Source organism: Moschus berezovskii, chromosome 10 (genome assembly GCF_049115385.1).
Source record: "Moschus berezovskii isolate FMDL1 chromosome 10, NW_MosBer_1.0, whole genome shotgun sequence".
NCBI classification, from domain to species: Eukaryota; Metazoa; Chordata; class Mammalia; order Artiodactyla; family Moschidae; genus Moschus; species Moschus berezovskii.
The window spans coordinates 76,282,110-76,306,026 of NC_142469.1; the positions used below are offsets into that span (position 1 = coordinate 76,282,110).

General features: G+C 40.8%; 1 protein-coding gene across 10 annotated transcripts in view; it reads right to left on the reverse strand.

Annotated features, from left to right (window-relative positions):
- Positions 1 to 23,917, reverse strand: part of EPB41L2 (erythrocyte membrane protein band 4.1 like 2) — a 211,987-nt gene that overhangs the window by 141,524 nt on the left and 46,546 nt on the right. Inside the window, exon 2 of one of the 10 annotated variants that reach the window (XM_088840744.1) lies at positions 13,294 to 13,406. The exons of the other annotated variants lie outside the window; for them this stretch is intronic. The gene's annotated coding sequence lies outside the window, so the exon portion shown is untranslated. The remainder of the gene's footprint in view (positions 1 to 13,293; positions 13,407 to 23,917) is intronic. 10 annotated transcript variants of the gene reach the window in all.

Sequence of the window (23,917 nt, forward strand, 5' to 3'; positions counted from 1 at the left end):
ATAGCTGGAAAGGCTGTTAAGAGCTTTGAAGACAAGGAAAAGGCCTCTGGGCCAAAAAAGATAGGTCACCTTGCCTAAAGTTTTATTTTGGTGGGTTTTTTTCCTGCAGAGTAAGGGGCTAGTAAGTTTTTGTTTGTTTGTTTTTTAAAAATACCATACAAGCTACCCATTTAACCATAAAATTCAACGTTTTTTAGGGTAGTCAGTTGTGCAACCATCACAACAATTTTAGAACATTTCATCAACTCAAAAATAAATCCCAAACATCCCAACTCATTCTACGAGGTCTGACACCAAAGCCAAACAAAGATGTCACAAAAAAGAAAACTATAACCAACACCCCTAATTGAGGCAAAAGTCCTCAATAAAATATTAGCAAACCAAATCCAGCAAGGTATTAAAAAGATCTTATACCATGATCAAGTGTAATTTACTCTAGGAACATAAGGATAATTCAAAAAGTGAAATTCAATCAATATAATTGTATTACTAGAAGAAAAATACACGATCATCTCAATAGAGAGAAAAAGAATTTTACAAAATCCAACATCTTTTCAAGATAAACTAAAAAAATAAACTAAAAATAATAAAAATAGAAGGAAACTTCCTCAACATGCAAAGAGCATCAACAAAAACCCACAGCTAACATCATACTAAATGGCGAAGACTGCAAACTTTCCCCCTAAGATCAGGAACAAGACAGGATGCCCCTTCTGACAACCTCTTATCATTCTATTCAATGTTGTGCTTAAGTTGAAGCCAGGGCAATTAGGCAAGAAAAATAAAAAAGCACACAAATAAGAAAGGGAGAAGTAAACTATCTCTATTTGCATATGACATAATTGTAATAAATAAAAATCCTTAAAAATACATTTAAAAAGCTAATAGACGGGGTTCAGGAAAGTTGCAGGATATAAAATGAATATGCAAACTGAGTTGTATTTCTATACATAAACAATAAACAATCCAAATATAATATGTCACTTAGCATCAAAAAGAGTAAAATACATAGGGTAAATTTAGACAAGGAAGTATAAGGCTTGTACCCTGAAAAGTATGTAACACTATTCAAAAAAAATCAAAGACTTAAGTAAATCCATGTTTATGGATTCAAATACTTAGTATTGTTAAGAGCCCATTAACAACTGTCAAACAACTGTGACAACAGACGTGATAACACAAACATAATAACACAGACACAGAGAACAGACGTACAGACACAGGGGTGGGGGAAGGAAGGAGAGGGTGAGAGCCATGGAGAGAGGATCATGGAAACTTACATGACCATATATAAAATAGACAGCCCATGGGAATTTGCTGTATGACTCAGAGAACTCAAACAGGGGCTCTGTATCAACCTAGAGGGGTGGGAGGGAGAGGGAAATGGAAGGGAGGCTCAAGGGAGGGGACATACGTATACCTCTATGACTGATTCATGCTGACCTTTCACAGAAACCAACAAAGTTCTGTAAAGCAATTATCCTTCAATTAAAAACAATTAAAAAAAAAAAAGACAGGTAAAGAATCAGTTGGAGTGAGGGATATCTAACAGGGAGGAAAAGGCCCAGTGAAAGGAAGAACACAGAAGAAAAGATATCCTGAGGAAGTTATATCTAAATTGAGACCTGAGAGAAGAATATTGCTAGCAACAGGTACAAAAGTCTAGACATGACAGAAAACCTGATATATGAGCTAAATTCAGAGAGGCAACCTGACATCTGAAACTCAAAAGTAAGTTGAAATCCAAAACAGCAAGGATAAAAGTGATGTTACAAAGTTTGAGGCTCTTCTGAAAAGTAAAGTGGTACCATGAAAGGATTTTAAGTTTAAAACTAAAAGACTTTAAAACTACAATTCGGACTACAACATGAAGAACAAAACTTTTTAAACTGTGGGGGGAGGGGTGACAGGAAAACCAGACAGAACATTACATATCTATTCAGTTCAGTCGCTCAGTCGTGTCCGACTCTCCACGACCCCATGAATCACAGCACGCCAGGCCTCCCTGTCCATCACCAACTCCCGGAGTTCACTCAAACTCATGTCCACAGAGTTGGTGATGCCATCCAGCCATCTCATTCTCTGTCGTCCCCTTCTCCTCCCGCCCCCAACCTTTCCCAGACATAGATATTATATGTCTAAGAAATGCTGCTGCTGCTGCAAAGTCGCTTCAGTCGTGTCCGACTCTGTGCAAACCCATAGACAGCAGCCCACCAGGCTCCTCTGTCCCTGGGATTCTCCAGGCAAGAATATTGGAGTGGGTTGCCATTTCCTTCTCCAATGCATGAAAGTGAAAAGTGAAAGTGAAGTCAGTCATGTCTGACTCTTCACGACCCCATGGACTGCAGCCTACCAGGCTCCTCTGTCCGTGGGATTTCCCAGGCAAGAGTACTGGAGTGGGTTATCATTTCCTTCTCCATCTAAGAAATGATAGCTGCATTAAAGTTTAAAAAATAAAATATTAGCAAATAGGTAGCCAGTCTCTGCTTCCTCACCTCCAAAGAGAATTTTGCCATTGTAATTTCAATTTTGAAAGCAACTTGACTGATTCATTGTGGAATGGGCTGAGAACAGATCCATAAAGAACACAGGAGAGACTCAAAACTGAAACTGAGAGAGTTGGTGTTCATTCTTTGGGAGGAGACTGGTTGAAAGGAAAGAGTATGAGAGCTGTTGTGAAACTGTGATGAGGAAGAATAAGAAAAATTCATAAAGTGATACAGAGAAACTTTAAGTTTTGCAATTATTATAAAACCACATTCTGGTTTTTCAAGAGACCAGAGTAAAAACATAAGTGGTTTGTCAATTCTCTGTCAATGTTAAGACCTGTATTTCTTTGACTACCAAAGTTAAAACTGTTCCCCAAAAGAGCTCAGCTTTGTGCAGGTTATAGTATCTGACTAGAGAAGGTATCAGTGGAAGGAATGGATAAATTCAAGTAATATTCAATTGGTAGAATAATAAGAATTTGGCAACACATCGGAGTTAAGCGAGAAAGATAAAGACCAATTAATTGGGCAGCGAAGTCAGTCACTGAAATAGTCATAAGAGGATGAACAGAGGATTTGGAGACAAATTTAATAAGTTAAATTAGGCAACAAAGAGGTACATAAAAAATATAAAACCAAAATGAAAAAAAAAAGAGGTATAGATGAATAAGCCAATAGTAAAAATAGAATGGACTCAAAGAAAAATAACTCAATCCAGACAAAGCCAGAAAAAGAAAGAACAGATAGAACAAACAGAAAACAAAGAACAAAATGGTGCCCAGCAACAATTAATTAAATGTAAATGGCCTAAATGTACCAACTAAAAGACAGGATTGTCAGAATAGGTAAATGATCCATTTCTAAGTAAGTTGTGTACAAAAAAAAAATCTACTTTAAATATTAGGAATGGGCACAAGAAATGGCATGAAGAAGCAAACTGTGCTTTACGGAATCAATCGTGATGGCAAATCAAAGAGATGGCCCTAGACAGCAGAAATGAGGTGTTTTATTTACTATAAGATAGAGGTGGGGAAAGGTCTAGAAAAAGAATTCATAATATTATAAATAACTGTGGCCCCTATACTATGTTAGGGTATAAGGAAGTGTCCTGAAGGTGCTTAAAATCTAATTATATAAGCAAATTTTTGTTACTAACCTGTATAATGGGCTTCCCTGGTGGCTCAGAGGTTAAAGCGTCTGCCTCCAATGCGGGAGACCCGGGTTCGATCCCTGGGTCGGGAAGATCCCCTGGAGAAGGAAATGGTAACCCACTCCAGTACTCTTGCCTGGAGAATCCCATGGACGGAGAAGCCTGGTAGGCTACAGACCACGAGGTCGCAAAGAGTCGGACACGACTGAGCGACTGAACAGAACAGAACAGAACCTGTATAATCTTGGTTCAAAGTCCATGACATGAAACCACCAGAGGCTTTGAAACTGAAATATATCAATTTTAAGCCTGTGATACTTCTTTACTACTATTATTTTCACTTTCTCTTATTAGCTAACCTAGTAAAATGCGCACCACCATGGCTGTGTCTTCTCCCACACCAACACAAACCATGAAGACAGTCATATTGGGTGGGGGGGGGGGGGGTGGTTGCAGTTTAAGAAATCTGTGTACGATACCAAGTATTGTCACCAAATGCCAAACCTACACAGCACATTAAAATGCAGAGACATTACTGTGCCGACAAAGGACGGTATAGTCAAAGCTATGATTTTTCCAGTAGTCACGTATGGATGTAAGAGTTGGACCATAAAGAAAGCTGAGCGCCAAAGAATTTATGTTTCTGAACACGGCACTGGAGAAGACTCTTGAGAGTCCCCTGGACTGCAAGGAGATCAAACCAGTCAATCCTAAAGAGATCAGTCCTGGGTATTCATTGGAAAGAATGATGTTGAAGCTGAAACTCCAATACTTTGGCCACCTGATGCGAAGAACTGACTCATTTGAAAAGACCCTGATGTTGGGAAAGATTGAAGGCAGAAGAAGAAGGGGATGACAGAGGACAAGATGATTGGATGGCATCACTGACTCAATGGACAGGAGTTTGAGCAAGCTCCGGGAGTTGGTGATGGACAGGGAAGCCTGGTGTGCTGCAGTCCATGGTGTCACAAAGATTTGGACGTAACTCAGCAACTGAACTGACTGACTGACACCAAGTATGCATTTACAGGGGCTTTACAGTTTACAAAGCCTTTAGCACTTCCCAATTACACTCTTATTTAAATTTAAGCTAAGAGGCTTCTGATGCATCTAATTTATATTTTGTATAATAAAAAGCTCTTATTATTGCATACCCACATTCTATTTTACTAGGCTTCATAAATCTAATGCTATAGTAGCATTTTTATTCTTTGACTCCCAAAACACCTACATTATTTAAAACAGCAATGTCCAATGTTATTTGAACTTCACCATATATACAGACTGCAGCCATGAAATTAAAAGATGCCTACTCCTTGGAAGGAAAGCTTTGACCAACTTAGGCAGCATATTAAAAAGCAGAGACATTACTTTGCCAACAAAGGTCCATCTAGTCAAGGCTATGGTTTTTCCAGGAGTCATGTATGGATGTGAGAGTTGGGACTATAAGGAAAGCTGAGCACCAAGGAATTGATGCTTTTGAACTGTGGTGCTGGAAAAGACACTTGAGATACCCCTGGATTGCAAGGAGATCCAACCAGTCCATTCTAAAGGAGATCAATCCTGGGTGTTCATTGGAAGGACTGATGCTAAAGCTGAAACTCCAATACTTTGGCCACCTCATGCGAAAAACTGACTGAAGACTCAGAAGAATCAGAACCTGATGCTGGGAAAGACTGAAGGCAGGAGGAGAAGGGGATGACAGAGAATGAGATAGTTGGAAGGCATCACTGACTCGATGGACATGAGTTTGGGTTAACTCCAGGAGTTGGTGATGGACAGGGAGGCCTGGCATGCTGCAGTCCATAGGGTCGTAAAGAGTCGGAAACGACTGAGTGACTGAACTGAACTGAACATATATACTTCTTTCTATCAAGTTCTAAGATTCAAAATTACAGCCAAAAATTCTCAATGAACATTTTGAGGTGTTGTGCTAATTACAAGGAAGGATGGGAACAATATGAATACCAAGTATACTTAACATGTTATCTTTGCTTTATTCCTCTTTAGAAAAGGGTATTAGTATTTGCAAGAGGGAAGCATATTTTTTCAAGCTTTTACTTTGAGAAGACTGTGAAAAGTTCACATCCATGGTTATAATTTGTTTCTCTTGGATCTAAACATACACCCACCCATTGGCTTCAGAAAAGTGCTTGGCCAGAAACCCTAGGACAGTGATACTTCCTGGAAATTTCAATGGGAAAGAAAAAGTATCCTATCCATGAAGGGATCGCCAGTAGCAAATAATGCAAATGTTCTTTTGTGTTAATACCAATTTGTAAAAACCTGTTCTGACACAAAAGATACATTCATTCATTCAACAACTATTAAGAAGGTAATTTACAAAAAGATTCTCATTTACTTGATACATGGTATGATTTTATTAATTATTAAGCAAAACAGTTAAAAAATGTTTTATTTATCCAGTTTTCAGGGGCAATTCCCAGTTCCCAAAATGCCTCTCTTTGCTATTGACTGGCTGTCTCTCCAAGTGAACAATAGATTCCCAGGGGCAAAGACTGCAGTGTTACATCTATATCCCCCACCACCCAATATAACACCTGTCATACAGTAAAGGAAGCCAAAGGAATGTTTGGATGAAGGGACTGATGGGTCATACTCAATTAGTAGTACAAACAAAAATCCCAGTAAAAAATAAATAAATCCAGGACAGTTGTCACTCCTGACCCTTTCCTCACTCTTCATCCAGGCTCACAGTGTTGTTCTTTTTCTCTATAGGTAGTTCTACTGCTGAAATGACCGTTTTTGAATTCTTGGCATCAGTCTTCCTCACTGTGAAGTTATCTGCAGCTCAGTTTTCGTCCTCATCTTTGAATGCCCAGCCTCGCTCACAGTAAGACTGAGCACAAATTTGTCTTATAATAAAGAGCAACAAATACCAAAGACACCCACTTAAATCAGTACTGCCAAGCTTCAGGTTACTACTCTGTAGTAAAAACAAAGTTACTTAACTGGTAACAGTGAGATTTACTATTAAAATTAGGTTAAGTAAATATTTGATCCTAGTTACCGGTACAATAAATACCACCCAAAAACCTCAGCACCAGATTTTATTGCACAGAAATACAAAAGTGTTACTGGAGTTGGAAATTTCACTGAGAAGCCATAAATAAAAGAAATACAAAAGGAGGCTTCCTTGGGTAGATGCCTTTAACTGAGGGTAAAATTCACTGGCATAGGTACCCAGGGAAATCCTGTAATTCCCCATGAAACCTGGCATGTAGTATTTCTGCAATACAGATATTTGCAACTATGCCTCTTCCTTCAAAGAAATAATAGCAATGAAAACTTCTGAAAGGCTTCCAGTAGGATCTGCAGGGAGTATGGAGACCAAACTGCTCAGTATAATCTCCTGGGTTCTGCACTGACTGACTCCAGTCCAGATACGAGGCTCATCTGCTTCTCATGCTCTCTCACACATCCCGAGCTCCAGCCACACCAGCCTCAACGAGAAACACTTCCGCGTCCTCATTAATGCTGACTCTCCTTTGTCTAGACTGTCCACTTCCCCTGTCTACACTTGAGGGGAAAAAAGTCTAACCCCAGCTTCCAGGTATAAGGTTAAAAACAAGCAGTTTGTGACCAAACCCAACAATAGCTCTGTTACTGACTTTTAGAAAACAGAATAAAACATGGGGGCGGGGGATGCAATCAAGTTATTTGTGAGTTTATGGTGCAAAAAGACTCTCACAAATCACAAGGCTCTCAAAGGGAAGTCTAGTAAACTAACCCAGCAGGGAGTGTCTACCACTCTAGTAGGACCCACTGGCAAAGGAAGCAGGATGCCAAGAATGGCAAAGTCAGACTTAAATGGAGAGTAACACAGCCCCTTCTCGGAGACAGCCCTGAGATATACATAGTGAGTGAAGGCGATCCTCAAAATGGACAGAACCAGGGGCAGTAAGATCTGATCAGGAATTACATTTCAAGGACAAGCTATCCCCAGAGCAACCACTGCTCTTAACCTACCTAATCATACACCCCACGAACCACACAACTTGGTGATCCAAGAGGGTAATTTACGGCTACGCGACAGGACAGGGCAGGGCAGAGCACTGTCCGGGGGAAATCTCAACAATGCAGCTGATCGCTGACATCTGATCTGGAAGGAACTGAAGCCAAAGGGATGGACATAACCGGTACACCGTGTTCTATGAGACAATACTCTGCCTCTAGATGCAGCAGGCCAACAGAACCTTACATGGTCTGTCCTTGGAAGAGGGAAGGACTGTACCTGCAGTTGACCTGTGTAAGCTGAACTAAACACAATTATACATTATACATAAATGTATGGAACTGTGTATATACATATATATATCAGACAAATGGTGGAGCACTCCTAATAATCTATTTAGCAGCCACATCTAACTTCCCCCTCTGTCACTATCCCCCTGATATTTTCTTCCCACCAAAGAATTTGCCTGGATCTATTCAAGCCATTTGGGTTCAGCCATAATCCGAGCATCTCATATCTTCCTCAATCCCTTTTTTATCTCCTCCCATTATCACCTATAATTCCATGTTAACCATACCAGAACATCTAACTCAATAAATGCTGAATGAAACAACAGAACAGCACAGATACAACAAGATATAGAAACTTGCTCCTGCTGGCTTATCATAGATATATCGAAAGTAAATATTCTTCCCGTTGGATCCTAGAATAATAAGAGCCAGGCTTGAGATGCTTTTCTCTTCTGGAAGAAAACTGGTCGAAGTATCTACCAATCCCCTGGAGAGGATTTCCTCTCACCTCAACCTTTAATGTTGCTGTTGTTGTTTAGTCAATCAGTCGTGTCTAACTCCTTGTGACCCCATGGACTGCAGCCCACCAGGCTCCTCTGTCCACAGGATTCTCCAGGCAAGAATACAGGCATGCATGTGTTACCATTTCCTCCTCCAGGGCATCTTACCGACTCAGGGATCGAACTGGAGTTTTCTGTGTCTACTGCACTGTCAGGCAGATTCTTTACCACTGAGCCACCTGGGAAGTTCATTTCTGCCATGGAGTTTAGTGTAACAGGATCTGTCCCATACCAACTGTATATTTATCTTAAAAAGAAACAGATGAGATGGCATGACACAGGGCTTGGTATCATTGTCTAAAACCAGCCCAGCTGATGGCTAGACATATACAAACACCATAATCCCTGGGTACCTCTGCCGCAGATGACAGGAGTCGAGCTACCACAGAATCAGCTCTTGTTGGAAATCAATGATCCAGCTGTCCAAGACGAGGTAGGGCTTATGTGATAGGATCTTTACTTGTTTTAAAGGCTTCTTAACAGTTCTAATATGACCTATTATGCTTTTGTGATCCTGGAAAACATCCAAAATGATTAGCCTACCCTTTTCTGACTCATATATCTTTAGGCAATAAATGTACACACTTTCTACTAATTGAGAACTTTCAAGTGAGTCCATCTAATGAATGAGTGCCCTATGGAGTAACATTTCTAAAATTAAGCACTACTATCTTAAGAATTTGCAGATACAGAAAATAAACTCACAGTCACCAAAAGGAAAGGGAAGGAGGAATAAATTGGCAGTATGGGACCAACAGACGCACACTACCATATATCAAAGAGAAAAACAACAAGGTTTTACTATATAAAATTATATATATGCAGAGAATTATATTCAATATCCTGTAATAAACTCTAATTGAAAAATAATATACATATAATCGAATTACTTTGCTATACACCTGAAACTAACAATGTGCTGCTGATGTGCTCAATCATGGCTGACTCTTTGTGACCCCATGGACTGTAGCCCACCAGGCTCTTCCGTCCATGGAATCTGCCATGTCCTTCTCCAGAAACTAACAATACTGTAAGTCAACTATACCTCAATTTAAAGAAGAAGAATTTAGATATACATTCACCAAGGGCAAACAAGCATGTTTAAAAGGATAATGCTGTTTTTCTGCCTCATATGTCAATTCACAGATAAAACACTGGAAATGCTCAGTCGTAATGGTAACAATTGCTGTTCCTGAACGTGAACAATGGGAAATTTTGCTTTATTTGTACTTTTCTATATTAACAAGCTTTTCCCACTAAACACACAGTAATTAAGAAACGTTTTAATAAACTAAAATCCACTAAAACAAAGAAATACGAGGTTTCCCCCTTCATTTCTGTACCCCTACTTTAGCAGTTTTAAAAGCAGTATAAAACAAGATGGCTAAGTCCCAGCAAAGCTATAATAAACTGGTCGTGTGCCATGGAGTATAGATTTACCTGAAACACAGGGATACATTCACGCTACTCCTCTTTGAGCTTGGCACTATCTACAAGAAATTACTGGACTCTAAGAAGCACATGCTTGCAGACACTGTTTCATCAGAGGCCTTTTTTAAAAGTTAGATTTTAACTGGATTTAAAAGAATGAAAGGAATTTCCTGGATTTTATCAGGGCAATTTCCCAAAAGATTTTTGCCCCCACTTCATAGCGCAAGGATTAAAGCCACTGAGCAAAGTAGAGGGTATACTTGCCACTTAAAATGCTATTAAGAACATATAAATTAAGAGATCATTAAAAAGCAGTACATGTTCAAAGAAGCTGTTTTAACAGTTTTCTATGAAGTTACTCAAAAAGTATCAAATATCTGAATAAAGGAGGAATCTACTTTCCGACCACACAACACTAGGGAGAGATGGGGACCACACATCTACAGTCAAGAAAGAGCCTTTCTCTGTTTTATCATCACGTGGCAAGTTATCACTGTCAAGTTTTCACTACAACTTCATTAAAAGACCAAGCCATACACACACAGCATAACACAGCACAGGGAGGACAGCAACATATTTTTCAGAACTGCAAAATGGCATCTGCAGAATGTCTCAAAGGCATGACAAAGGCACTTCTTTAGCCCAAACAAAGAGAACAATGTTTCCACTAGGACACTACAGGACTATTGCATTTCAGGGGGGAGAGGCAGTAAAAATTAACACAAAACAGAGCTGCAGGTGTAGAATGACAGTCTGTGGGGAAGAATTACAAGAAACTATTGAGAATACAAGTTTCATGTGTTATAGTACACAAAATTAAAAGAGGGCTTGAGGTTTTAAAAGTTGGGTGATTTCATTAAATTTGAAAGGAAAATTAACTTTAAAATTCAAAATGTAAAATTACTTATCAGTTGAATCAATTGAGTGTTTTAGATTCACAAACTCCATGCATCTGTGTTGTTTAGAAGATGGCTTACAAACAACCTATGCCAGCACATGGATCATTTCTCTTCATTTCCCATGACCACTCTATTAGAAATGTACTATCGATGTCTCTGTTTTATAGATAAGGAAACTGAGGCTTGCAGATACAAAATGATTCAGTAACAAGCAGATCGGAATTTCAACTGTAACTCTTTCACTTATTAGCTACAAGACTTTGACTTTCTTTCCAAGATACTTGACTTGCGAGACTATCAACACCAAATAATGTTCACAAGGATTAAAGACAAACTATTGTCAAAAATAGGACAAGAAAATTCCTAAGATAGCATACTAAAATGGAACTAAACACTTATTAAATGGAGGTGGAGGTGAAGTTTTGATATACCCACTCAATCATGTAAAATGTCTTTAAAACACTGATATGAAAAGGACTTAAGAAATGCCTTCAGGGGGAAAAAAAAGGCTGTGAGAGAATGCCAAGAGTCAAGGTTAATTACAAAATACAGTAAATAGCTGAGTATATTTAACGCAAAAATATCACAAGACAAACCGATTGTCCCTCACTTTTATCTGAAGGGTGTATACTTAGTTATCTTCAGTTATCTAAAAATACAATTTGATGACTTTTGTACTGTAGGAAAAAAACAAGCAGTAGACTCTGATTCAAGTCAGTAAAACCAGTAAATAAGTTACCGACAGGTAAATTTTTCTCATAACTAACATTTTCTTGTAAATTTGTTAGCCCTACTGTGACTCTCTATCCACCTCATTTCCTACACTCCAGTACTGATCACATCATTCACCTGTTTGGAAAACCTCAGTAACTGCAGAAAGAAAACCCAAATTCTTCCACCTGAAATGCAGTCTTCTAGTCTCTGGCCACACCCTCCTTTCTAACTTTCCTGCTCAGTAGGATGCATGATGATTTCTAGTCTTGAGTGAAGAAAAAGCCAAGAGTCTCCAGGTTTATTCCTTCAGCTTCTTCTCAGAAGTGAGCAAGCCAAGAAGCATGCCCATCACAACCACCACCATCAGGCAAAATCCAGCCACTGGCTATGCCCTGGTCCAAAGACTGCCATCCCTTTCTCCTCCAAGTGCCCACAACACTCCCTTACCCCCTTCCAGAGCTCTGCACTTTCTGTAGTACTGACCCTATGAGCACATCTGAGCCACCAGACTTAACAAGCCTGTCTTATCTCTGGATCCCCCAAAGCAAAACACACACTACTTTGCACAAAGTTATGCTTAGTACATCTGAGGAGAAAGAGATGAGATTATAAGAAAACACTTTTTAAAAAACAAACTGTGCACCTGTTTTTTCAGACAATTCCTGGCACTGTCATCTTATTTTTCTATTATCCAAGATAATCATCTTAACGATTCAATAAAGTAAGCCTAATATTAAATTAAATGGCCCCCCAATGGAATAAACACTATTTTGGCACATTTATGACAAGAAATGTCATGCCATCTTTTAAGATTCATACAAGGAAAATGTGAGTAGTGTGAAACAACTATCTTCACCTGTATGATTGGTTCTCGTAGGTTAAGACTGACCTAAAGGATCATCACCTTCAAAAAGGTATTGAATTCTAAGAGAAGCAAGAAGAAAACAGAAATGGCTCTGAAATAAGTCCTACAACAATACGTTTGGGGATATACAGTCCTCCTGAATCATGAGTCTGGGAGGGGCCTGAAAAAATAATGTAGCTAATCCTTTGCATCACAGACACGAGAGAATCTAAGAAATTCAGAGCTAAGTGAATATTGTAAGAAAAGGCAGAAACCTAACTTCCCAGCCAGGTTTGTTTTTCCAAGACATGTTTTCCTCTTGGTTTTTCTTTCCCCAGTGTACCTCACACTTCAAAACTTCCAATTCCCCACAGGTGTAAAAACAGTAAGAAAATGCAGACTAGTGGTTTTTTTTTTTTTTTTAATCACGGCATTTCTATAATCTCTCCTTCATGCAGAGCATTCACCAGAGACAAGTATGGAAGATATTGCTCCTTTCTCCACTCAGGGTAACACAGAGGATCACAGGAGAAAGCAGGAACAAGGGAAAAATGCAGGGGAACGTGCAGGAAAGCAGCAGAAAGCTCTCAGAGCCAAAGCCACAGACAGGAGATGTACTATTTTATTCTTCTGGAACACTCAAATACAACTGTATAATTATACAGAACTTTTAGGATGTATCTATGTAAATACAATATAAGCTTATCTTCCAGGAAAGCTGGCCAACCCAAATACCCAAATCTGGACTGTACCACAACCAGCTCCGCGGCTGGTACCTCACTGGCCATCATCCTCTACTTACTTTAGCTGCATAACAGGGCCCTGTGAGAGAATTCAGGGCTATTCAGTCCATCCCAGCAGAAAGACACAGAAGTAACTTAAATACCACAACCCCTCATGAGATCAAAAATAGAGCATCTAAAGAAAAATACCAACTCACATTCACCAGGACTGGATTCACCGGGTAATCACTGAGCTCCTCGGAGCTCACACCAGCAGCCCAGCTCTGCGATCACTGCCACCACTGTGCTCATGGGCACAATCCAAGGACGCCTGGATTAAGATAAACGCCTTAAGAAGCAGTGCTGACACAATTCAGTTCCTAACGCTTATGTCAGGCGCAGCCCAGCCCCGGGTCAGGAAATAATGCGACTGATACTAGAACCCAATGGTAAACATAAATATCTTTTAGGAGGCAGTGTTCCTTTTCCAATCAGAAAATTCATTCCTAAATTATTTTCCTCTTTTCACTGACCCAAACAGAAACATATGGAAAAACAATTCACAATAGCCTGGAGAGTATGCAGAGCCATTATTACTTAAAAATAATAAAGAAAGAAAAAGACTTCAAAAGAAATAAGATCACATTCTAGCATCACGAGACTTCTTTAAGGGAAATGAACACGTGTGCTCACATGAACATCACACACGTGTACTGGGTCCCTAGAATGATGTGGCTGCTGTCCTGCGGTCAACGCGTGGAATCAGTCTCCTTTTGCAGCGTATCTTCTGTCCTGACAGTTTTCCACAGTAAACAAGCTGAAAGAGGGAGAGAGCTCGACACCTATTCTAAGGCAAGCAACCCCACAGGAAAAAAAAGGAGTTGATTAAAAACGAGACTCTTTACACAATACTGAAAAACTTTTTGGAATAAATTAAGCACAGAAATGCAGAGCACTGCCAGAAAACAAAAAAAAAAAAAAGAAGTTTCTTAATTCTGTTTCTTCCTACTTCAGTCACTCAAGCTATTTCTGTCAATTCCTCATCCAACACTTAAGCTGTCATCTCTAGTGGAGTTTCCCCACCCACTACAATCATTTGAAAAACTTTTGGGAAGAAACCAAAACTATAAGCATCTTTGCCAAATGACATTCAGACTTTTGTCCCCACCCTAATAGTTGGCTCGATCTCTTTCCATTCTTACTCTTGCCTTCTTCCTCCACCTACAAATGGATCCCAGTCATTATTCCCTTTCTTCTCCACTTCCTACTCCTGAGATTTCAACACTACATTTCTTCACACCCCTCACCCCATCTTCCATTGCTTCCCTCAAGATACAGAAAGTTCACAAATGTACAAAATCTTAAGTTCTTCAAGATGCAGAATTTAAAATATGCTGAAGACTTCCTGTGGAGGAATTTTTCCAAGAAAAACAAAAACTGAGGATTCTCCATCACCTGTTTTTCAGACAGCCCTGCAGTAGCCCACCCATCAGCTGTTTTATAGTTTCTTCTAGCCTAAGGCAATGGCAAGCCACTCCAGTACTCTTGCCTAAAAATCCCATGGATGGAGGAGCCTGGTAGGCTGCAGTCCATGGGGTCGCTAAGGGTCGGACACGACTGAGTGACTTCACTTTCACTTTTCACTTTCACACATTGGAGAAGGAAATGGCAACCCACTCCAGTGTTCTTGCCTGGAGAATCCCAGGGACGGGGGAGCCTGGTGGGCTTCCGTCTATGGGGTCACACAGAGTCGGACACGACTGAAGTGACTTAGCAGCAGCAGCAGCCGCCTAAGTTCAAACAGAGATGAGGGTGAGTCTGAGGCTATGTGTGCCAGTACATTATATGAATCCATAACAACTGCCTCAGAAAGGACATCTAACTACTTGTTGACCAAAACAACGTGCAAATCATACTAGACTTGCTTTTTCTGCAGAGATATTCCTGAAATCAGCAGTACAGCAGGACTACCAAACTCACAGAGGAGGCCATGTTCTCTGATTTGCCCTAAACGCGCTCAGAACTTTTTTAACAAGTTATAGTAATAGAGTGAACTCACAGGTGCTCTGCTAGTGCTATGGGGAGGAGGCAAAGTGAAGGGGAGAGAAGTGGAAGGAAGGAAAATGACAAGACAACATCCTGTCCTTGAGGAGCCAGGAGTCTCATGCACACAACCTCATGGAAAGTTAACGTTCATAAAATGTTACTGTTTTCAAGACAACAGATGAAATGCGCACACAACCTCATGGAAAGTTAACATTCATAAAATGTTACTGTTTCAAGACAACGGTAGAAGAAATGCCCTAAGACTATGTGAGTTGTTGCCAAAGGAATTATACAGCCAAGAACTCCTATGGGAATTCAGCAAAATAAGAAAACAGAATTCCAGAGAAGAGGAAATTTGGCAAAGGAGATGATAATTAACAGTTTGGCAAGACCACTAAAAAGTTTGAAGAGATTTATTGGTTTTAACATGACAGAAAGAAACACTTCAAATATGCTTGTGCTAAGTGTAAAGCATACATTTTTAAACTTCATTTCTTTCAGGGTCACATCAAATAAACCTAAAATAGCAACAATCCAGCCACCTCATAATGGTTTCTAACATCTCCAAAGCACTTGGGGCGAATTAATTTAACTACACAGGTGTGTTTGAGTAGTCTCAAAGTTTCACTTTTTTTCATACTCAGAGTTAGAGTGAGATGGATTAAATTACCTGGGGCAACAATCTCTAATTTATCCTAGAGATAATTATTCACAAATTTTTGCCAGTAAATAAAGTAAAATAGGCAGAACGGGATAGTTAAAAGTATACTGGAATAGATGGAACCAGTTCTAATTCCAGTTCTGAAAGTAACAGGAATTTAGAGCAAGTCATTTAACTTCATTTTATTAAATTACCTAATCCATAAAATATAGGGAGGATTCATTACCTCTTAAAGTACCTCAGAGTTCTAAAATTCTGCATTCTAAAAAAAAACTACTTGGCGTGGCAAACGCGACACAAAGTTAAATGAAAATAAACATCAAAACCATAGTATGAGCCCTACTTGTGAAATGTACATAAATATGCATTTACTGAAGTATTTATCCTATAACCTCTGAATGTATTCTATCACCTCCAAATGCATTTTATACAAAATAATATAATATAAACAAATTATGTCTTAAAGCGGGAATGAGGCTGGCTTTTACTATTTACGTTTCTCTGTATTGCAAGTTTTATTCAACAAACACATACATTTATCATTAAAAAAAAAAAATCCAATCCCTTGAATCCACGCTTGACGTTTGGAATCAGAGCTCTTCAGCCTCTATGAAATACACTGGAAATCAGAGTTCTCTTGGAAACACTCCAGGCCAGTCTTGGATTGGGGGAAAGTAGAGAGAGCAAGCCCCTCAACCTTGTCTTTTCACAGCTACTTTTCTCATCTAGTTGAACCCCCTCCTCCATCCCACCCTTCCCCATCAAAATCTCCTGGGAGTGATTGAACGCAAGTAACCTAAAACTGGAATTTCTGGGACTGAGTGATCTTCCAAAAGCACTTTATTTTCATCTCTCTACCTACACACACATACACACACACACCCAGAATTGGATTTCATACTTATTCTGCAGCAAATCCTCACAGTAGTGCATACTTAAACGTCCTTTAAGAAAAAAAAGGCGTGGGCAGGCTATATTGGAAAAAAAAAAAAGAATGATCTGGCACCTGTGGTGGTGATGTCATTACCAGCCATGGCTCTGAACTGTCTCTGGAATGCAGCTGTGGCTAGAATCACTTAGGCCACCCAATGCTATTTAACATAAAAACACAGTCTTTCCTGGCACAAGAAAAACCTCACAGTCACACGTGACTTACTCTGCTTAGGAATCTGACACTCAGAACTTTATGGCTTTAAACACTTGGTAGAGCACAGCCATCACTGGCAGGATCATCCCTGAAGGTCAAACTTCAGCAGCTCTAAACCGCTAACTTCCAGTAGGCCTGAGAAGGACTAATTCTGCATGCCTGTCTATAGGCAGTCCAGAAAGAACTGACTCATTGGAAAAGACCCTGATGCTGAGAAAGATTGAGGGCAGGAGAAGGGGACGACAGAGGAGGAGATGGTTGGATGGCATCAGCGACTCGAGGGACATGGGTTTGAGCAAACTCTGGGAGTTGGTGATGGACAGGGAAGCCTGGTGTGCTGCCATCCATGGGGTCACAAAGAGTCGGACACGACTGAGGGACTGAACTGAACTGACTCATGACAGGCCAGATTTTGAGTCACTGCCTTGGAAACAGGAGAAAACATACATACAACCAGATGAAGTGAGGACTTGGTTGGGGAAGGAGTGAGCACAGCGAGGAATGAGATAAGGATGACAAAAGTGAAGCTGGGGATGGGAGTCCATGGGGTCACAGAATCGGACATGACTTAGCAACTGAACAACAACAAACTCTAAGTAAGTAAATGTTAGTTGTTATTACTTTTTCCCCACAGAAACAGCCACCAAAGGGAATACTAACTCCCCAAGACTACTTAAGATGGTCCAATTAATCCATAAAGCTCAACTGCAAATTTTAAGGAAAACACACATAAGGAGTTTCCCCTAACACACATTTGCTCCCCAGAGGAATGAGTGGGGGCTGACCCTTTCTGTCACCCTTCATTCACACTAAGACAGTCCAGTGAAGAATCCAGACTCTACTACTTCTCCAGCAGTGACCAGCCCAAAGATGTGGTACCTGACCAGGGGGTTGACATGGCAACTCTTGGCAACTGGGGATGAAGAGCCACAGGAACCAGAGCCTCCACCCAAACTACCTAACTCTTCACTCCACCATGCCTTGATCCCTTTTTTAAAAGCCATGGAATTGTGGCCTGCTTGCCACTTCCAACACCTGAGCAACATGGCCCCATAGAAAGGGAAACGAAACTCTCCACCTCTCAAGTTCAGACTAGAAAGCTACACAAGGCCTTACAATTTACTGTCAAGATTTTACTACTCAAAGAGCACGGGAAGAGGGACAAGGAACATCCAGATGTGTTTGTCTGTTCTTACTTACATTCCAAAGGCAGAGCCAAGAAGCACACGGGGATGCTAATGCTCATTTATTTTTTTTTTTAAAGTCAACAAGACAGCCGAAAAAGAACGAAGCCAGTACTTCTAACTCACAATTCCCACGACTGTCCACATAAACTTTTACAGGGCTTTGTCACCCTCACAACCCTCTAAAAATCAATTTTCAATTGTCTACAACTGACTATATGTTACATGGTAAACCCGTGACTCTAAGTTGCAGAAAGCTCTCTCCCTATGACCCAGAACACATTAAAAGCCCCCTCTCTTCACCACTTAGCTTTTACGGAATCACAGGATCTCAGCTGTGACCCACACTTTGACTTTTTTCCAGTCTAATTCCCTCAGTCTGACAGAAAAGCTCCCTAGACCCAGGGTTGAGCGAGAAGCTCAACCAGCATCTGGACCATACTTCACCACCACCCGACCACGTATAAAGCCTCTGCTAGAAGACAGGGGACTGAATCCAAACCTAGGATGCATTCCAAATCAAATCATTTTCACTGTCAGTACTCCCCTACTCCTTTCTGTAAGGCACAGAGCAGAGGGTATGTGTGTGTGTGTTTGTGTGTATGTGTGTGTGTGTGTGTGTGTTGTTTCCTACTTTAAAAGTGAACCCCATGATCCTGCCCTCTGTACCCTCTGTTACCCGTTCCCATGGTTCCCAAACACTGTCTTTCCATTTTTTTCTGTGACCCACAGTAAAAGAGTAAAACATTTTACATCCCAACCCAGTTCACAAATACACAGCAAACACACCCTGTTTTAATGGAAACACAGTTTTCAAGTGGCCACTCTGATCAGGCCTAAAGCCTAAACGTTTTGTGCTAAATCCAGCTCCAATCCCAGTGAGCCTTCTCCCTGCCAGCGGGCTGCCTCAGCCAGGAAAGGGGGCACCTCCTTCCTCCCACCTCCCTTTCTCTTCCCCTTCCCCAAGGGGAAGCTCTGCGCAGTGGCAAAGCTCTACTCTAGTCAGTGAGGTTCGTCCGAGGTGTGATGATTGCTAATGGAAAGTTTTCCCCAAAAGGGGAAGTCTTTTTTAAATTCACATAAAATTCTGTATAGACTAGATGAGGCCCCAACTCTCATGTTGTTTATGCCATTTCACTTTCTAAATGCCAGTCGTGGCCTTCTAAAATGATTTCTTGAAAAATCCTGCCCAAGACCCATATATAAGCCTACGATTATCTCATTTTCACTCGTCCCAACCTCTGATTATCTTCTGTCCTTCCTCGTGAACCGCAACTCCAACAACTCTGTGACCCTGAGCAGCCTGTGCCCCCAGCCCCTCCCCACGGCTCCATCTTCAGAAGCCTCTCACAGCAGCCCGACTTCCGTGGGCCACCAGCAGACCTTTCGTTCCCAGCCCCTCTCTCTTCCAGTATGTCCACGTCCTCTCTGGCTCCACCTAAGGTACAGCCTTACTTCAGACTTGCACCCAAGCCACCGACAAAAATAAGTAACGATGGTAACTTTTCTCAATTCAAAGTCATGGCCACAAACTTTAACTGGACTCTCAGAGAGCTCCAGAAATCCTAAGACAGTCCCCTAGTCAACCCACACCCCCACTCTCCTAGACGTAGACTTCACATTTGTGCATAAGCCCAAAAAATGACAGACCAAAAATATATGACACTAGATATTGGTTCTTCCTAGGATCTCAGCCACAATCTAACTATATTTGTCCTCCAACAGGGAAAACCAGATAGTGTTCAACACACTCGATGGTGTAAGTAAATGAAAAAAGTTACTAGCATTCATCAAAACAAACAAACAAACAAAAATCTGCCTGGTACAAGGCTGACTTACTATATTAAGTTTAAGGGCATTTAACTGTTAAAGAATAAAAAGTCTTTTTGCTTTCTCTTATAAAAATGTTTGGTAATACTCTCTCCTCAATTCTCTTACCAAAGTAATCCATGTGCAGCTCTGCCCTCCCTTTCTAATCACTGTCAGGCATGACAGTTTATTGTCCAAATATAATTTGTTCAACCATGCAAACACCTGTGCAATCAGGCATGTTCAATTTGCAAGGGACAAGTGCAACGACATGGCCACAGTGGTAAGCACTGGTGCCTGGCTAGTGAGCCTTTCACTCAAAGAGACAGCTTTTCTCATAATTGTCTCTATTTTAAATCAAAATGTCTAATGCTTTTATGTAATTCAATAGAAAAACAAAACACATGCCTTACAGAGTTTCTATTTATTCCAACCCAGGTCATGAATGGTGACACTCCGGCACATAATAAACCCCGGAGTAAAATGAAGCTGTGGCGCTTGAAATTCAAGGACCAGATGAGAAAGCAAAGGAAGCAAATCTGCCCAAGGAGACAATAAAAGGTTAAGGCCAGAACTCTATGTGCCCTAAGAGAGCAGCCACAGCGAAATCACTGCCCGGTTTCAGGGATCATTTCTATCACTTTAAAACTCAGTTCTTCCTGGAGGGGGGCCGGACATGACCTAATGCAGCTGAGAAATCCAGATTGAAATAACATATGCCAGCAAACAGGCAGATTTGAGAACATGCAAAAGCTATAAAAGCCCTTCAGAGCAAGAGAGTAATATAGCCTGGAGGAATTTCAGGTAAAAGACATGACACCACTTATACCAGCAGATACGCAGAAAGGGCCAAGGTCACATACTAGCCTTCCTGCCTCAGCCACCTAGACTGCTAACATTTAAAAAAGAAAAAAACATGCCCAGCACAAAAACACCAACAAGGTGATGCGAATACAATTCCTACTCTTCACTTACTTAGGCTCCTTTTCCAGCACCCTGAGTTTCAAAAGCTCCACCAACCGATTTCTGTTACTCAGTTTTAAGATTAAGGTGTGTTTCCTCCTGGCTCTGCCTCCTCCATTCATCCACTCCAAGTGGAGGCGATGGCCACTATATACCCAGCACTGTGCTAGGACACATAACCTACTAAGGGAGCAGGGGAGGAAGCCAATGATTACAATCCACTTAGTCATCTGCACAACAGTAGATGAGCAGAGAACGATGTAAAATTAGAACCATCTCTGAAACTGTGGTGCTGGAGAAGACTTTTGAGAGTCCCCTGGACTGCAAGGAGATCAAACCAGTCAATCCTAAAGGAAATCAATCCTGAATAATCATTGTAAGGACTGATGCTGAAGCTCCAATAGTTTGGCCACTGATGCAAAGTGGTCAAAGTGCACTTTAGCCACTCACTGGAAAACACTCTGATGATGAGGAAGACTGAAGGCAATAGGAGAAGGGGGCAGCAGAGGATGAGATGCTTAGAGTGTATCACCGACTCAACGCATACGAATCTGAGCAAACTCGGGGAGATAGTGAAGGACAGGGAAGCCTGGCGTGCTACGGTCCATGGGGTCACAGAGTCGGACACCATTTAGTGGCTGAACTGAAGGATGCAAAGAAAGGAGGGACAGCATCCCAAGTATTTGCAAAGACATCAAGAGACTCGTATACGTTGCTCCTTTCAACTTGTTACATTTAATCAAAATCACAAAGGTTAGGCCCAAGAATTCACAAGGCAATAAAATACAAAAGTCAATTTCCCTACTAATATGGTAGGCTAAGTGATAGTTATTGGACCCAGAGATTGCTTCTTTTTTAGCCTATCTGAAAATTTTATTCATCCCTTGTATGTGTTCTCAGTTTACAAAAGCTAATCAATAGTTGCCACTGTCGTTATGTGTGGACCTGTGAAGATCACTCACAGTTGCATCACCTGAACTAACATGTTGGCAAGAGGCACGCTATGACGTTCATCCCAGTCCAAACTTTGGGGCATATTCCTTTCATTCTTTTGCTTTTCTGCCACCTCAAGTCAAGGTATTTCATGTACCATTCTTAACAGTCTACTAATTGTGACTAAGATAATGGCAGATAATTGAATGTGTGATCTCATCTAGGTCAGGAGAGGGGATGAAGGTAGAAAACAGTTAAAAGAATCCAGTGTAAGGTCAACTTCTGTTATCTGGCTTAGGGCTGGGTGAGCAGACTGAGAGCCTCTTTCTTAACCTCTAGAATGGAGAATAAAAACTTGCCTAGTGACCAGAGTTGTTTTGTTATTTAAAAAAACAAAACAAAATCTTACAAAGAAACAGTGTCCAATTAATAAGATTTGGTTTGGTCTATGCCCTGTGTTAGCTGGGGTTACCTGTAAACAGTAAAGAATCTGCCTACAATGCAGGAGACCCAGATTTGATCCCTGGGTCAGGAAGATCCCCTGGAGAAGGGAATGGCAGCCCACTGCAGTATTCCTGCCTGAAGAATTCCATGGACAGAAGAGCCTGGTGGGCTACAGTCCATGGGGTTGCAAAGAGTAGGACACGTGAATGATGAACACTTTCACTTTTTCTTTCTGTGTTAGCTAGGTCAGGGTTTTTCAACCTCTGTACTCCTGACATAGTGGCCAAATAATTCTTTGTCATCCAAGAAGCTGTCCTGTGCATTACAGGATTTTTAGCAGCATCCCAACCTCTACACAGAAATACTAGTAGCAGTTCCTTAAGTCATGGCAACCAAGAAACCGAATCTCCAGACATCGCCAAATGTTTCCTAGGAGACAAAACTCACCCATCCACCCCTATCTCTGTAAAGAATCATTGTGCTCAATTATGAGCACCAGCCCTATTTACTAAATAAAGAAGACACTGATGTTGATGAACAGGGCAAAATCTTAAGGGTCATGCCTCAATTAACTATTGTCTGTAGTTTAATGAAAAGCTAACAGATATCCCCAACAGAAGGGGAACGTCAAAATTAAGGTCAAAAAAAGTAAAGCCTGGAGCATTTAAGCAATAATAAGTATATAGATGCTCAGGAGCGGTGAAAGCTGAAACTGAAAAAGAGCTTAGTGAAAACACTGAAACTAAATCAAACCAAGTCTATATTTATCCAAAACATGTTAGTTGCTCAGTCATATCCAACTCTTTGTGACACAATGGACTGTAGCCTCCCAGGCTCCTCTGTCCATGGAATTCTTCAGGCAAGAATACTGGAGTGGGTAGCCCATTCCCTTCTCCAGGGATCAAATCCAGGTCTCCTGCCTTGCAGGCAGATTCTTTACTGTCTGCAAGTAAACATACACCAGGGAAGCCCGTTAATCTTTATACAAGCCCAACCAAAAAATTTAAAAAAAAACAGATGTTAATTCTACAAATTAAGATCTGAAATAGTAACTATTTTGATATCATTAAGAAAGCACAAACCAGACTCCAAATCCTGGCCCGTTCCAACCATTTTCTAGCTACTTGACACTTGCTGCTAAGTTGCTTCAGTCGTGTCCGACTCTGTGTGACCCCACAGATGGCAGCCCACCAGGCTCCCCCGTCCCTGGGATTCTCCAGGCAAGAACACTGGAGTGAGTTACCATTTCCTTCTCCAATGTATGAAAGTGAAAAGTGAAAGTGAAGTCGCTCAGTTGTGTCCTACCCTCAGCGACCCCATGGACTGCAGCCCACCAGGCTCCTCCATCCATGGGATTTTCCAGGCAAGAGTACTGGAGTGGGGTGCCATTGCCTTCTCCTGACACTTAGCCTAAGCGTGTTCCCTCTTCTAGAGAAGTAAACAACGTAGCCTATATAGGAACATAAGCATGGCACCTGGCACACTGTCAGTACCATTAAGTGACAATTACCAATAGTTTCACATGGATATTTTACAAACATACATCTAATACAAAATGCAACATGACACCCAAGTTAACTAAGAAAACACACTTCAAATGTGTTAACGGAAAAAAAAAAAATCCATTACTATAGAAACACACTCCATAGATGCCA